This window comes from Cydia splendana, chromosome 27 (genome assembly GCF_910591565.1).
Source record: "Cydia splendana chromosome 27, ilCydSple1.2, whole genome shotgun sequence".
In the NCBI taxonomy this organism is placed as follows: domain Eukaryota; kingdom Metazoa; phylum Arthropoda; class Insecta; order Lepidoptera; family Tortricidae; genus Cydia; species Cydia splendana.
Window position 1 is genome coordinate 4,890,330 of NC_085986.1, and position 13,987 is coordinate 4,904,316.

General features: G+C 38.0%; 1 protein-coding gene and 1 long non-coding RNA gene across 2 annotated transcripts in view; one reads left to right on the forward strand and one right to left on the reverse strand.

Annotated features, from left to right (window-relative positions):
* LOC134803720 (fatty acyl-CoA reductase wat-like) overlaps nt 1-6,664 on the reverse strand; it is a 47,753-nt gene extending 41,089 nt beyond the window's left edge. Inside the window, exon 1 of the mRNA XM_063776529.1 lies at nt 6,601-6,664. The gene's annotated coding sequence lies outside the window, so the exon portion shown is untranslated. The remainder of the gene's footprint in view (nt 1-6,600) is intronic.
* The window catches only part of LOC134803830 (uncharacterized), a 180,380-nt gene that overhangs the window by 45,896 nt on the left and 120,497 nt on the right, over nt 1-13,987 (forward strand). The window lies entirely within an intron of this gene.

Consider the following 13,987-nt stretch of genomic DNA (forward strand, 5'->3'; position numbering starts at 1 on the left):
TAGGGAGCTAGGGAGTACCATTTTGTACCATTTGGAGTTGAAACTCTAGGTCCATGGGCTCCCAGCGCGCACAAGTTGTTTGCATAAATCGCGTCTGGTTGACGTAACTGGTGACCGTTGCGATACAGCGAGGAAATGCCGCCAGCATCCTTGGTACAATGCCTCAAGGGCCTATTTTAGATTTAAGCTAGTTAATAATTTAGTTTAGTAGTACCACTCAGATATGAGCGCCAATAGGCATTTAGCCGGCGGCGGCGCGCCGGTCAAAATCGGTCGGCGGCGGCGGCGAATCGGCGGCGTGGCCTTGAAACACCTTTGATTAATGAAAAAAGAATTCAAACCACAATTTTACCGAAAATACGTGTTTTTGCTGTAAGAAAGTTAAAAAATAAGTGCATTTATCAATTTCAAGCTAAATTTATAGAATAAAGGTACGGATTTTTTTTTATATACTATATACGGTATCGCGCGGCATCAGTGGCGGTTTTAATCTTGGCGAGGGCCTGGCCGTAAGATCTTTGCGAGGCCCTCATCTTTTGTGCTAAGTAAAAAGTAGCGGATTGACTGTAACAGGGAAACGTCTGGTCGACAGTCCAAAGAGCCGAAGTGAGGAAAATCAACCTCCGTCACTAACCAATATCGACCCAACAAACCGATTTATATCAAAAAGTGAGGCCCAAGGCCGAGCTCAACCTAACACCGAAGACCCGAGTCTGACGCCTTTCCATGCGAGGCCAGAGGCTGAGCTGCAGATAAGCATATAGCTTAGAATCGAACGCCAAGTGTAAGCTTGGCTGACGGCCGAATGCATGGAGCGCCGATTACGGCGCGCTTCTGTGCGAGGCCGAAGGCCAAGCTGCAAAAGAGTAGAGCTGGGAATTGAACTATTGGTCCAGTGTAAGCAAGTCCGAAGGCCGATAAAGACCGAGGCCATAGTGTTAAAGACCTGGAGCTTTCCTGCATGTGTATTCGTGCGAGGCCAAAGGCCGTGTTGGTAGTGGAGCTAAGATCGGAGAAGAACCAATAACCAAGAACTTTAAAAGCGAGGCCGAAAGTTAGGCTCCAAACAGGGCCGAAAACTTGGAGGTTCAGATAGCGGCTTACTTCTATGCGAAGCGAGGCCAAAGATTGGTCATTGGGCTGCCAGAGAGCAAAGCTTGAAATCTGAACAATGGCCAAGCTTAAATGAGGCCCGATTCCGTTTCCGATGCCTTCCGTGCGAAGCCAAAGCCAGACCATTGGGCGTGAAAACGCTTAATATCTGAAATAAACCCCCTTTTACACCTTTTCAAGACATTCAACCATACTTGCAATGGTTAAATTCGCGGTGAATGACGGATGAGCTAGCCAGCTGGCAAAATCAGTCATTTTGTTGCCCTAACACTAGTAGCGCGGTTACCAAACAGAAAATTTTCGATATTTCTGAATTATATGGACATAAAATACCTTTTGAATGTCTATAAGCTTAGACTGACGCCGTTAAAGATCTAAACTAGATACAATATATATTATCTGATTCTGAAAGTAGTAGTATCTAACGTGGTCACGTCGATGCCACGCCGATAGCGCAGCGTCGGCGGCGGTGGCGCGTAAATTTTGTCGGCGGCGGCGGCGCGCCGGCGCGGCGCTCATATCTAGTACCACTGTATATGTGACGTTATCTATGAAAAGGGACCTTATTGTCGATGGCGCTTACGCCATTATTAACGATGCTCCGATATAAATACAATGCCGCGCGACGCTGTGCGGCGTAAGCGCCATCGACAATAAGGTCCCTTTTCATAGATAATGCCCCATATATCTTTTATGTAAATAAATGTTTGTGTAGTGTCTTGTCTTGCCTCCAAAATAGCCTGATTTTAAAGTGTAATGATTTAAGTTGATTTGTTTAAATACCTACGTGATGTTTTGCTATCAACATCGAAGGTATTTCGTCGTAATTGTCGCGGCCATTTAATTTACATTTGTGACGTTTTCAATCAAAAGGTGCCACATTGTCGGTTGTCAATAAGGTTCATTTCAAATTGAAGCCATATGGAAATAGCGCCTTGTTGACAACCGACAATAAGTAACCTTTTGCATGAGAATGGCACATTTGTCTGCGTCACTTGATACATATTGATGTGATATATCAATCTTAATAGTGTAACGATTCTACCTACATTGTAATGCACATGAATGTAGGGCATGTTGTTTATTGCAGTGTATAAAACTTGTCACGCAAATTATATAAAATAGACAACAAAAAATTTAATATCATCATAGGTAATTTTAATAGCCATTAGACATTGTGTCTGTCTTCACCTTGTATGTTGGTTGCTGCTTAAGACAATTAATATGTGACGTTATCTATGAAAAGGGACCTTATTGTCGATGGCGCTTACGCCATTATTAACGATGCTCCGATATAAATACAATGCCGCGCGACGCTGTAGCGGCGTAAGCACCATCGACAATATGGTCCCTTTTCATAGATAATGCCCCATATAGCCGGTCAAACAAGTTCGTCAGTAGCAATTCAAATTTTCTATGGAACGATGACCCTTCGCGCCTACTTACATTTTTTATTTGCCGCTTTTTTTTACTGACGGAGATGGCTTGACAGACTATAGTAGATACCTACATTATGAGACAAGTGCGAAAAATTAGAAATACGCAACGAGTGGCGATAAATTAAAATACGACCGAAGGAAGTGTTTTAAATCGACACGAGTCGCGAATTATCTTTTTGCACGAGTATTGTACAACGTTTTACAGTACATATTATGGCCCTTTAAATTTTGAACATACGCACGTATAGTGCTAGTTACCGCCCTAGGGCGGTAAATTAGCACCTTATACTGTAAATTTTACTACAAAATAGTCAACAAAAATTGATTATCATCAATTCATCATATTTATTAATAGACATCCGTTGCTTCAGTATCGTTCCACGTTCCACGGAAAAAGGTAGGTACCTTATGGCGGCTGGCGCTTACGTCGCACAGCACCGAATTAGTATTGGAGCGGCGTTAATAATAGCGTAAGCGCCAACCGCCATAAGGTACCTTTACCCGTGGGATGTCACACATCCATATTTATACAATAAAAATACCTACTACCAGTATGGATTTTGATATTTAACGCAAAAATCGTCTTAGGAGACATTAATTCTTATTATAATTTAGATTTAAACGGAAAAACAAATTCCGTTATTTGAGAAAAAAGTATCTACAGTCAGCAAAAAACTTTTATTCTAATTTCTATCAAGGATCAATTTCAAACATCAACATTTATTCAGCAAATATGCCACAAGGGCACTTTTACAAGTCAACATTGAATTTACATATAGCAAAAATAATAATAATACATCAACAATTATAAAATACAACTAACTGCAACTACCAATTCAAACTAACGTAGGTATAGTTGAATTATCGAGAAGATGGAATTGCATTTGTAGTGGTTGTATGCTGATAGTACAAGAAAATAGAAAATTCAAATATAGAATGCCTGTAAACAAACAATACTACTACATATGCAATTCCACGCTCTCGATGATTCAACTATATTAAAATTACTTAGAGATGTATCAATCATCGTAATGCCAATCAAATTCCCGTAAATCAGCTTTAGAAGGGAGAAAAAATGTACTAATACGTTTACCTATAGTTCGTTTTTTTTAGCATTAGTATAGTAGTATACCCTATAATGGACACGGAACCAGTAATGGGACAAAAAAACACAATTCCTCTAAAATAAGTATATAAAAGTAGTTTATAAACACTGGATATATTTTTATCATAAATAAGAGTCCTAGAGCTGATTATGTTTAAATTTTTATTAAATTCGGTTATTTTTTAAGAAATGTGCGTCAACCCAAAAGTTGTCGTGCCACTGAAAAAAAATATCACTAAAAATTCTTAACAACTTCGCTAAGAGAGGTGAGTTAATTTATTAAATTTTAATTAATTAATACATGATGAAAACTAGAATGTGTTTTGTTAATTGCATTTACCATGAGATAAGGTATACAACACACTATGTTGTGACTCCACAGATGTAAAAAAATAGTGGTATTTGGCCCAATCCCATTATAGGAGCTGTAAAACTGCATACCTCCTATGATGGGATAATTGACATAATGATGCTTGCCATGCCATAATTTCATGTTTTAAACAATACAGAAGTAAAATGTAGTAACGAAATATGTCACCAGGAGGTATTCTCGGACTTAGGATAAATTAATATCGTTTTTCCAAACTTTTATTTAACTTGCCTTGTTAGTTAGTGTGGGTCAAATCTTGGTAGGTGAATTTGACCCACTTTTCGATTTCCGATTCAGTTGAAATTTTGTGTAAGTACGTAATTAAGTATGCAAATCGGATGATAATGCAATATTATGATAACATGGACTTGATCTGATGATGGAGACAGGAGGTGGCCATCGGAACTTTATCGCAATAAACCCTAACTAATTGTGTTTGGGTATATTAGAATTGTCTCGATGAATCTAATACAATAATAATTGTCTGTGGAAAGAAAAATACATTCAGCGATAAAAGCTTATACCAAAAATTGATCTTTTTGCCATAACTTATTCCCCATTTCAAAATTGTATACTGATAGAGCAATGTCCATTATCGGGGGCCCATTACTGGATCCACGTCCATTACCGGGGGCCCATTACTGGAGCTTTGGTGTCCATGACTGGAGAAAAAAAACATAGTTTTAATTTGTTAATTATGTGGAAACTCATTGCAGTATCTTTGATACAACACGCCTAAAACATGAAAGGCGGATAGGACTTTCATCTTTTAACACGCTAAGCGGAAGACCATTTACATGTACAAGGGAAATATCATAAATACTCCAAATTTCCTCTTAAATGTCCCATGACTGGTGCTGTTACTATATAAAGGTAAACAATATTGACGTATTTTTTTATAGAAAAACACTTTTGAAAAATAAGTCACGGCAAATATGTAACAATTATGAATCATATACGATTATTTACATTCTTTTGATTTTATAAGTAATAATTACTGATTTTTAAAAAGCGTTTTTTAATTAAAAGACACGTCAAGATCGCGTAGTCTTTTTCTAATGCTAAAAAACGAACTATGCCTACCAGCAGTTGCGGCACGGCACGTCAAAAATATTCATAGGCAAGCCGGAGCTGATTTGTATTGGATTTACTTTGCTAAATGAAAATTCCGAATATATCTGAACTCACAGGACATATTAAATTCATGGACTGTGCATACATTTTAATGGGATCTTTGTATTAGTCAACAAAAGATCTCATCCTTTGTGAAACAGTTAGATTAAAGCCTTCATACAAGTATAATGTTTAATTTTATGGCCACAATTCTAAGGTCGCGCGCGCACTTCGTACAAATTGCTTATTATGTTATAACCTCCGTCTGGTTTATAAAACGTCGTAAGTGCCGTTGCACTATATAGGAAGTAGCGGCATTTTGATTTTGAATTAGTACTGAGTGAAAAATGCACGGTCTATGCAAAAAAATCCCGGATGTTGCTGTTCTCTTAATAAGGCCCACCATAAAAAAATGGCATTTAATTATTTGAATTTGAAATCAATAGGGAACGAAATAATTTCATTTCATTTGTTTTGAAATCGAATTTAATTTTCGACATTGCGTGATGTGCTAATTATCGCACTAGTGCAGTAAAGTAGCTTCATATGTACCTACGAGGTACCTACAGTCACCTGCAATAATATGTTACTCTTCGAAGGCCGCAAAAATATGTGACACGCTCTTAGGCTCTACAAATAAGATCGTGTCAGATAATTTGCGGCCTTCGATGAGTAACATATTATTGCAGGTGACTGAATACCTAATGCAAATTACATTAAAGTAATTTGTGCCTACTACGAGCTACGAGTAGGACCCCACGGTTCCACCCCTAAGCTGCCCTTAGGTACCTATATGGGATCAGCTGGGTCTACCGGGTCAACATTAAGAAAAATGGCCAGATATGAAACATTTTTTGCAAAATAATAAATTAATCATAATTTTGCAGCGACTGGCGGGAGCATGCACCAAACCGTGATGAGTCGCGGAAGAAAGGGGAGGCCTTTGCCCAGCAATGGGCCACAAACTAAGCTATTTAAAAAAAAACATTTACCATAAAAACCACACAAAAAAGTCCAATACTACAAAAATGGTCCACATGTTCAACAATTAATTAAATTAAATTACCAATACCCATATTCAATTCAATTATCTATTTAATTCGAATCATAGAGATCCATATAGTGTTAGTGTATTGTTCTTTAGTATTTTTCTAGGTGTTTTTGCCATTTACAAAATTATGTTACCTAAGAACTAAGTAAATAGGTAATTAGTTACATTTAGGTGTATCAAGATATTTGAGCTAGTTCTGGACCATAGGACTTTAATCGTGAAATTTTTTTTAGAAACACGAAAATAAAACTGTTTTATCTCAAAAAAGGTAGCCAATAACGCGCTAATCTGAATTAATACACACACGCACACTTTAATTCTAAATAGGTATACGTGTAACTATGGATCGGACAAATCTAAAAACACAATTTTGCTACACGTTGAATAATGAAATAAACTAGGTACTCACAATATTTATTTTGGACACTACCGTTACAAACAATGGTTCAGGAGCAACTGTCAATCCGAACTAATGTGGGTACACCAAGGAATCGAGGCAGGGGTGTTCAAACACCGGCCGCTAGTTATATTTGTGTAATTGACTGACTTTTGACTTTTAATTTATATTCTTAGTCTTATTGAATATGTAAAAAGTAACGGAACCTTAGTTGATGACTGATGAATTAGAAATAAAAACTTAACTGTAGGTTCTTGCGGAAAATACTAGTCAGCTATGACCTGACTGATATTTTGCTGCATTGCTTTTATACGTAAACTTTTTATAAGTTTAAAGGTGCTTTATACAATGTGATATGGTTGATAATTGTTCTTAGACCACGCGTTGGCAGTGACCTTTGCGAAGCAGAATATATAATCCTGGTTTTTTTATTGGTGATAAGTCATTTATTTACATAATAGATATATGTATATTCTTACAGAGCTAATACAGTAACTGTAAGAATACTAAACAAAATTAATAACTAGGTTAAATCTAAAATAGGCCCTTGAGGCATTGCATTGTACCAAGGATGCTGGTGGCATTTCCTCGTTGTATCGCAATGTTGATACGTTGTGCGTTTGCTCGACGTTATATGAAAGGGCCTATCTTTTGAAATATTTGCCATTTATGGTCGGGGAGCCCAAGAGGAGATTTTTGTAGTTATCTACTCGGCCTCAAGGGCCTATTTTAGATTTAAGCTGTAGTTATTTCCAGACCCCGTTATCAGTGGTGAAATTTTATTGAAATGCAAGGGTTGGCACTCACTCCCCCACCGTGCGGGTAAAATTCCGCAAGCTATTGGGTAAAAGTACGCATGTAGGGTAAATGTTCGCATCAAGAAAATTTCAATGGAATTGTTAATAAAATAAAGTTTAACGAATATTTATGATATTGTCTGATCAATATTTTGGAACCACGTGAGCTGCGGACGCAAAGCGAATGCAGTTCGACACACGTCGCATTATTGATGTATAATTTTATGACCTCTATAGTTTATTTAAGTCAAGTTTTGATCCAATAATCAAGCACTATTCAATATCTTAAGTAAAGTATTAATAGTTATTTAATATTCTTAAATTAGTACGTGGATATTGATCAGACTATTTCATAAATATTCGTTAAACTTCATTTTATTGACAATTCCATTGAAATTTTCTTGATGCGAACAATTACTCCACATGCGTACTTTTACCCAATAGCTTGCAGAATTTTACCCGCACGGTGGGGGAGTGAGTGCCAACCCTTTGCATTTCAATAAAATTTCACCACTGATAACGGGGTCTGGACTTATTTCAGTATTTGTATTGTAGTAGGTACCTCTGTATATTTAATTATGAAATTAATTGTCATACTCAGTCAATGCTAAATGGCTGTAATTTGTGTTTACTAATTTCTAAATCCGCCTCTGAAGACTACTGATATGTTTTTAAGTATTATTTTTAAAACTACGAAATGTCTTTGACCACTACATAATTATGCCGCCCGATTATTTAAATGTAAACCAAATAAAAAGGGAATATTCATGCCCGTGGTCTCTGACCCCTGCATACAGCTAGTGTGCATATTAAATGGTGATGTTTTTACCACTTTGTGTCCCATGTCAGTAAATACATGTGACGTTCCTCGGGTACAGGGTACAGGTACCTTATGGCGGTCGGCGACGCTCCAATACTAATAAAATCATATGCAACGTAAGCACCAACCGTGATTAAGGTACCTTTACCGATGGAACGTCACAAATATATAACATTGAATTGCATTATGGCCAGGTCAAACCGGCGGAGCGCAGCGCAGATCACCGAGGAGGATATACGCCGCGCAGCGCACACCGGCGAGGTAAAATCCCCCGCGATACCGCGAGCGCCCGCCAGCCCAAGCGCTGGCGGCTGGCGCACCAGGGAGCACTTCGGCGCAGGCCGGGGGATGCCGCCGCGTGTAATCTATCACAAGGGATTAGGGACTAGTGTGCACGAGTTCTTCCCCGTCGTCCCGGCGCTACTCCGGCGCACTCGGGAGGCCTCAGCGCATGCCGGGGGATGCCGCGGAATGCCGGCGCCACAGATCACCGGCGCCTACCGCCGCGGTATCCTCTAGCGTGCGCCTCGATGCCGCGGAGTAACAATCCTCCGTGATGCTCCGAGGTCGGAGTCAAAGCATTTAAATTTATACCTGAAGGTATAAAATAATTTAAATAGGGTATAAAATACATTGATAATTTTAAAGTGGTGTGCGCTGCGCTCCGCCGGTTTGCGCAGGCCTTTAGGGTGAAGATTTTTCCAACATTAACCTTCCGTATGGATGTGGTAGTCAACTATTTTGGGTTCAAACCAGTTGAGCTGTAAGTATAGAGCAGAATAAAATCGTTTTTGAAAAAAAAAGTTGACTAGAAATCTGGTCTAAATCCGGTTGACAACGAAATAGGGTAAATCGTCAATAACTGGCCACCTAATAAAAAATAATTCTATTCACCTATAAACAGAATTTATTTTAGTAATCATCTTCCTCGGCATTTTGCCACGGCTCATGGGAGCCTGTGGTCCGCTTGGCAACGAATCCAAGGAATTGGCGTGGGCACTATAGTTTTTACGAAAGCGACACACACAACAGAAGCAACAAACAACAGAATTCATTTTAGTATGTATAAGGTGGCAATAACTGGCCACCATTCAATAACTAGCCACCTCATTCTAAAACGAATTCTGTTTATAGGCGAATATAATTTATTTTTTGTATAAGGTGGCTAGTTATTAAACAGTGGCCAGTTATTGCCGAATGGCCCTAATTGGTGGTTAACCTTTTCGACGCCGTGTCAAACACAAAAGCTGTCACTCAGACACCACGTCACCGAAGTGTCAAAACTGAAATTGAACTTTATGCACGTAGGTCTATGTTGCTCTGTGGTCTGTGACCGATTAATCGGTCTTTGGCGTTGAACCTGCGGTGCGGATATATCGGTCATTGGCGTCCAAAAGGTTAATCGAAATCTAATTAAAACTTTTTCGAAGGGTAGGTAACCAATGAAACTCGAAAACAATTTTTCCACTTATTTTATTTGAAAATGGCCACTGCTGTAAAAAATATATAAACAAAAGATTGTATTTCTAGCATCCTTTACTCTATTCCTCCTATCCTACACGATTCATATACAAACGGGCCACTAACACCAAATATAGAAAAAAAAAGTACCTAAATAAAAAAGTTATCAAAAGTTACGACATATGTGACGTCCCACGGGTAAAGGTACCTTATGGCGGTTGGCGCTTACGACACGTAGCTGTATCCGTATAGGAGCGTCGTGAATAACAACGTAAGCGCCTGCCGCCATAAGTTACGTGAGACGTCACAATTATTGAATTTAAATACCAACCCTTTCGGCCTATTTATATATAAGTATGTACAGACGCCATCAGATATATCGAAGCGCCCGAGATGCACACAAATATCTGAACACGCCTCTATTGTCAAGGCGCTAGATTGAGTGTTCAGATACTTTTGAGCATCCGCAGGCCGCACCCATGTATCTGATGGTGACTGAACGACATTATTTGATTGTAGTTATGATGTTTAGTCCAAGGGTAATTCGTGCTTCGAATTTGACAGCTGATGTAGACCGCGCTGGACGGTTCTGTACATTATGCGGTAACTGTCAAAAGTTGACATTTGACAATCCAGACCACAAAATCTGGCGCGGTACAGCGCCATTTATTTCAGCTGTCAAATTAGGGAACAAATTTTTCTTAGTCATTGGTATAGTGTTGATACATGAATAAAAAAAAGACATAAAAATACTAGTAAGTTCTAAAATCACAGCCAAGCGTGAATAGGTAATATAAAAAATAAGACAAATATATGTGACGTTCCACGGCAAAAGGTACCTTATGGCGGCTGGCGCTTACGTCGCATAGCGCCGCAATAATATTGGAGCGGCGTTAATAATAGCGTAAGCGCCAACCGCCATAAGGTACCTTAACCGTGGAACGTCACATTTTATTACGCTAAGTAACTAAGCAATATTTGTCCGAGTGAGCCGATTGGTATATGAACCGAGACCCATACACACATTTTATTTAATATATAATCTAATCTTCTCGACTTCTGACAAGAAAAAAAATAAAAAAAATAGTCATAGACAAGAAAAAGTACGCTATTATTTTCAGCCAGCTCAATATTATAACAACATTATTTAAAGTTTAACCTGCGTATTATCTGTAAATAAAATGTGTGTATTCATAATATTATTTATAATTAACGATCTTTGCATCGAATTTCACAGCTTTGGTCAGTAAAGAGCGCACAACGCCAGTAGTTTTAAGGCTATCCCATAGATTTATAGTTAACTTAAATGGTTTGGGGTCTCTTTCGATCCCCAAAAGGATTTTGGGGGTCGTTTCAATCCCCAAATTAAAAACAATAGAAAAATATTTTTTAGATTAATATGCACTTATACAACGGTTTGGTATTGTTATTAAAACATTTAATTTTGATACTGACTCATGTGAAGTTTTTAAACAAGTTATCGGTTGTCAATAACGGCAATTTTAATTACATTTTTATGACAAAAAAAGTCTTTATATGCGAAAAAGGTTTCCCTTGCTCGAAAACGTATTTTGACCACACTAGATTTCAATACCTATTAATTGAAATTTGTTTGGAACCATAATATCTATAAGTTAACCTTAAAAGATCCACTGGCAGGTGCAAATTGTTTTCTCACGTTTATTATACACGAATAACATTAAAATGTTCACAAACATTTCACTTTTTTATTGAGAAATTCTATTTAGAGTCAATGCTCGAAATAATTTCATTTATGACGTACAGATTTTATTTACACCACCACTAGGTTGCGAACAAGCATACAGATCGCCCGATGGTTAGCGCCAACTTAGCCTATGGGCGCTACAAAAACAGTCACATGTATATATTTTTTATTTCAAAACATAAGAAAACAAATTGCACAACACAAAAAATCCCGGTCCATCCCGCTTATATAAAATTCAAAATATATATTTCTCAATATAAATATCTTTCCGATTTATTTATAATTATAATAGATACAAGACTCCGGTCTTCAAATGCACGCTCTTGCATTATTCAAAAATATCTACCCACCTTCCTTAACCTACTAATAATATGGTAAATAAAAAGGGGTTACACGACCCGCAAATTTCACCCAAAAATAACAAAATTAGGTAAATTTGTTTAGGGTCTTTTTCGACCCCCAAAATAATTTTGGAGGTCTTTTCGATCCCTAAATTTCTTAAAAGTATAACAATTATAATTGGATAAAATTTGGGGATCACTTCAATCCCCAGGGGTTAAATTCGAACCCGTGTCACTTTCGACCCCCAATATTTTATCTTAAACGTTGCTACATACTCTAGCGATCTTCCTACTGTGCGCGACAATATTCCAGAAAGATTGTACTCGATCATTAACAACTATGAAAAATGCAGACAATTCGGAAAGAAAACTAATATTACGAGCACCAAACAAAAATATATAAAGTCGAATGTCACACTAAGGACCATTTGCACCATACTACAAATCCGGGGTTAACCGGTTAAACCGTTAACCCAGTGTCAAATTGTACTGGTAACCAAGGTAACTCCAGGTTTAACCGGTTAACCCGGGTAAGTGGAATGGTGCAAGTGGCCTTAAGGAGATAGGTCTGAAATATAAACTTCACACTTTTCACTTTTAGTGTTCCATACAAAACTTTGTTCACGGAACACTTATGGGATCACTTCGGTCTTGCAAATCAGTTAAATGCTGTTTAGACGACAACGGTTTCACTCACTTGAATTTATAGTCGCTATTGGCGACATGTTTCGGGCCCGTTGGGGGTCCTTCCTCAAGCTCAAGTGCTCGCGGCGGCTGCACTTCAGTGCACAATTCAAGTGTGTGAAACCGTTGTCGTCTAAACAGTTTAAAATATGTCTCACGAAAGTTTAATTTCGATTGGTTTAATGGGGTTTTTTTTAATAACGAGATTTTGATATTAGTTTCACATGATAGAAAGTAACAATTTTAATAGTAAATTCACCGTATATGATGAAATACGAACTATAGAACAGGCCCACCGGCATACCTTGTTTTTTTAGCATTAGAGAAAAGGTAAACAATCTTGACATGTCTTTTTAATGGAAAACGCTTTTAAAAATACCGTAACACACTATAACATTGCCCTTTCTACATAACTTTGCCCACCGCGTCACAGTTCAGTAAAACTAGTCACAGATACACTTTCTTAGCTTTCTTCAGAAAGTGTATCTTTAATTACTTTTATTTCGCGTGTACTGAACTGTGACGCGGTGGGCAAAGTTATGTTGAAAGGGCAATGTTATAGTGTTCTACGGTAGTAACTTTTACTTATGAAACCAAAAGAATATAATGTCCTCGTTCTATAATTGTAACATATTTGCTGTGACATATTTTTCAACAGACACGTCAAGATTGTTTACCTTTTTTCTAATGCTAAAAAACGAGGTACAACTACTGAGCTACCAAAGCATACCGTACTTCAGCGAATATTTCTAAAGTGTTATTCGTGTTTATGCCTTTTGGGGCCTCTACCTGTAGTCCTAGCACAGGAGTGGCGCGACAGTATCTCGCCCGCGAGATAGACTACCTCTTTTTAGAGTTCCGTACACAAAGGATAAAAACGGGACCTTATTACTAAGACTCCGCTGTCCGTCCGTCTGTCTGTCACCAGGCGGTATCTCATGAACCGTGATAGGCAGTTGAAATTTTCACAGATGATGTATTTCTGTTGCCGCTATAACAAATACTAAAAAGTACGGAACCCTCGGTGGGCGAGTCCGACTCGCATGTCCGGTTTTTAATTATTAATTAGAGAGGGGCGGGTAGTCTCACGGGCGAGATACTGTCGCGCCAGTCTTGTGCTAGTCCTACTGAATTATATATAAATATTCGCTATAATAGGGTAAACTTCGGTAGCTCGATTGATAGATAGGCTAGTACTTAATATCTTTGGAAAAGATAATTTTATATTTCAAACCTATTTAAGCCATCACGACCGACACGCTAAAGTATGCGTGTATTTTTTTTAGTCAAACTTTGGCAAGATTTTTTGAAATAAATTCCTTTTCGACTATAGACCACAAATTGGTAGTTAAGTATCTTTATTATTTTAAGCGACAATGGTGGCAAATAATTCTACGCGTTCAATAGTAAGCGGGCACCGTAGCCTATAGATTACAGACGTATGTGCATTTTATTTAAAATTATACACTATACTTCACATTTGGAATTTTGCTATATTTTTTCCACTCAGAATCACGAGCTCTTTGGATTCTAGTAGGAGAAACTTTCCCAAATAATGTTTCGATCCTTC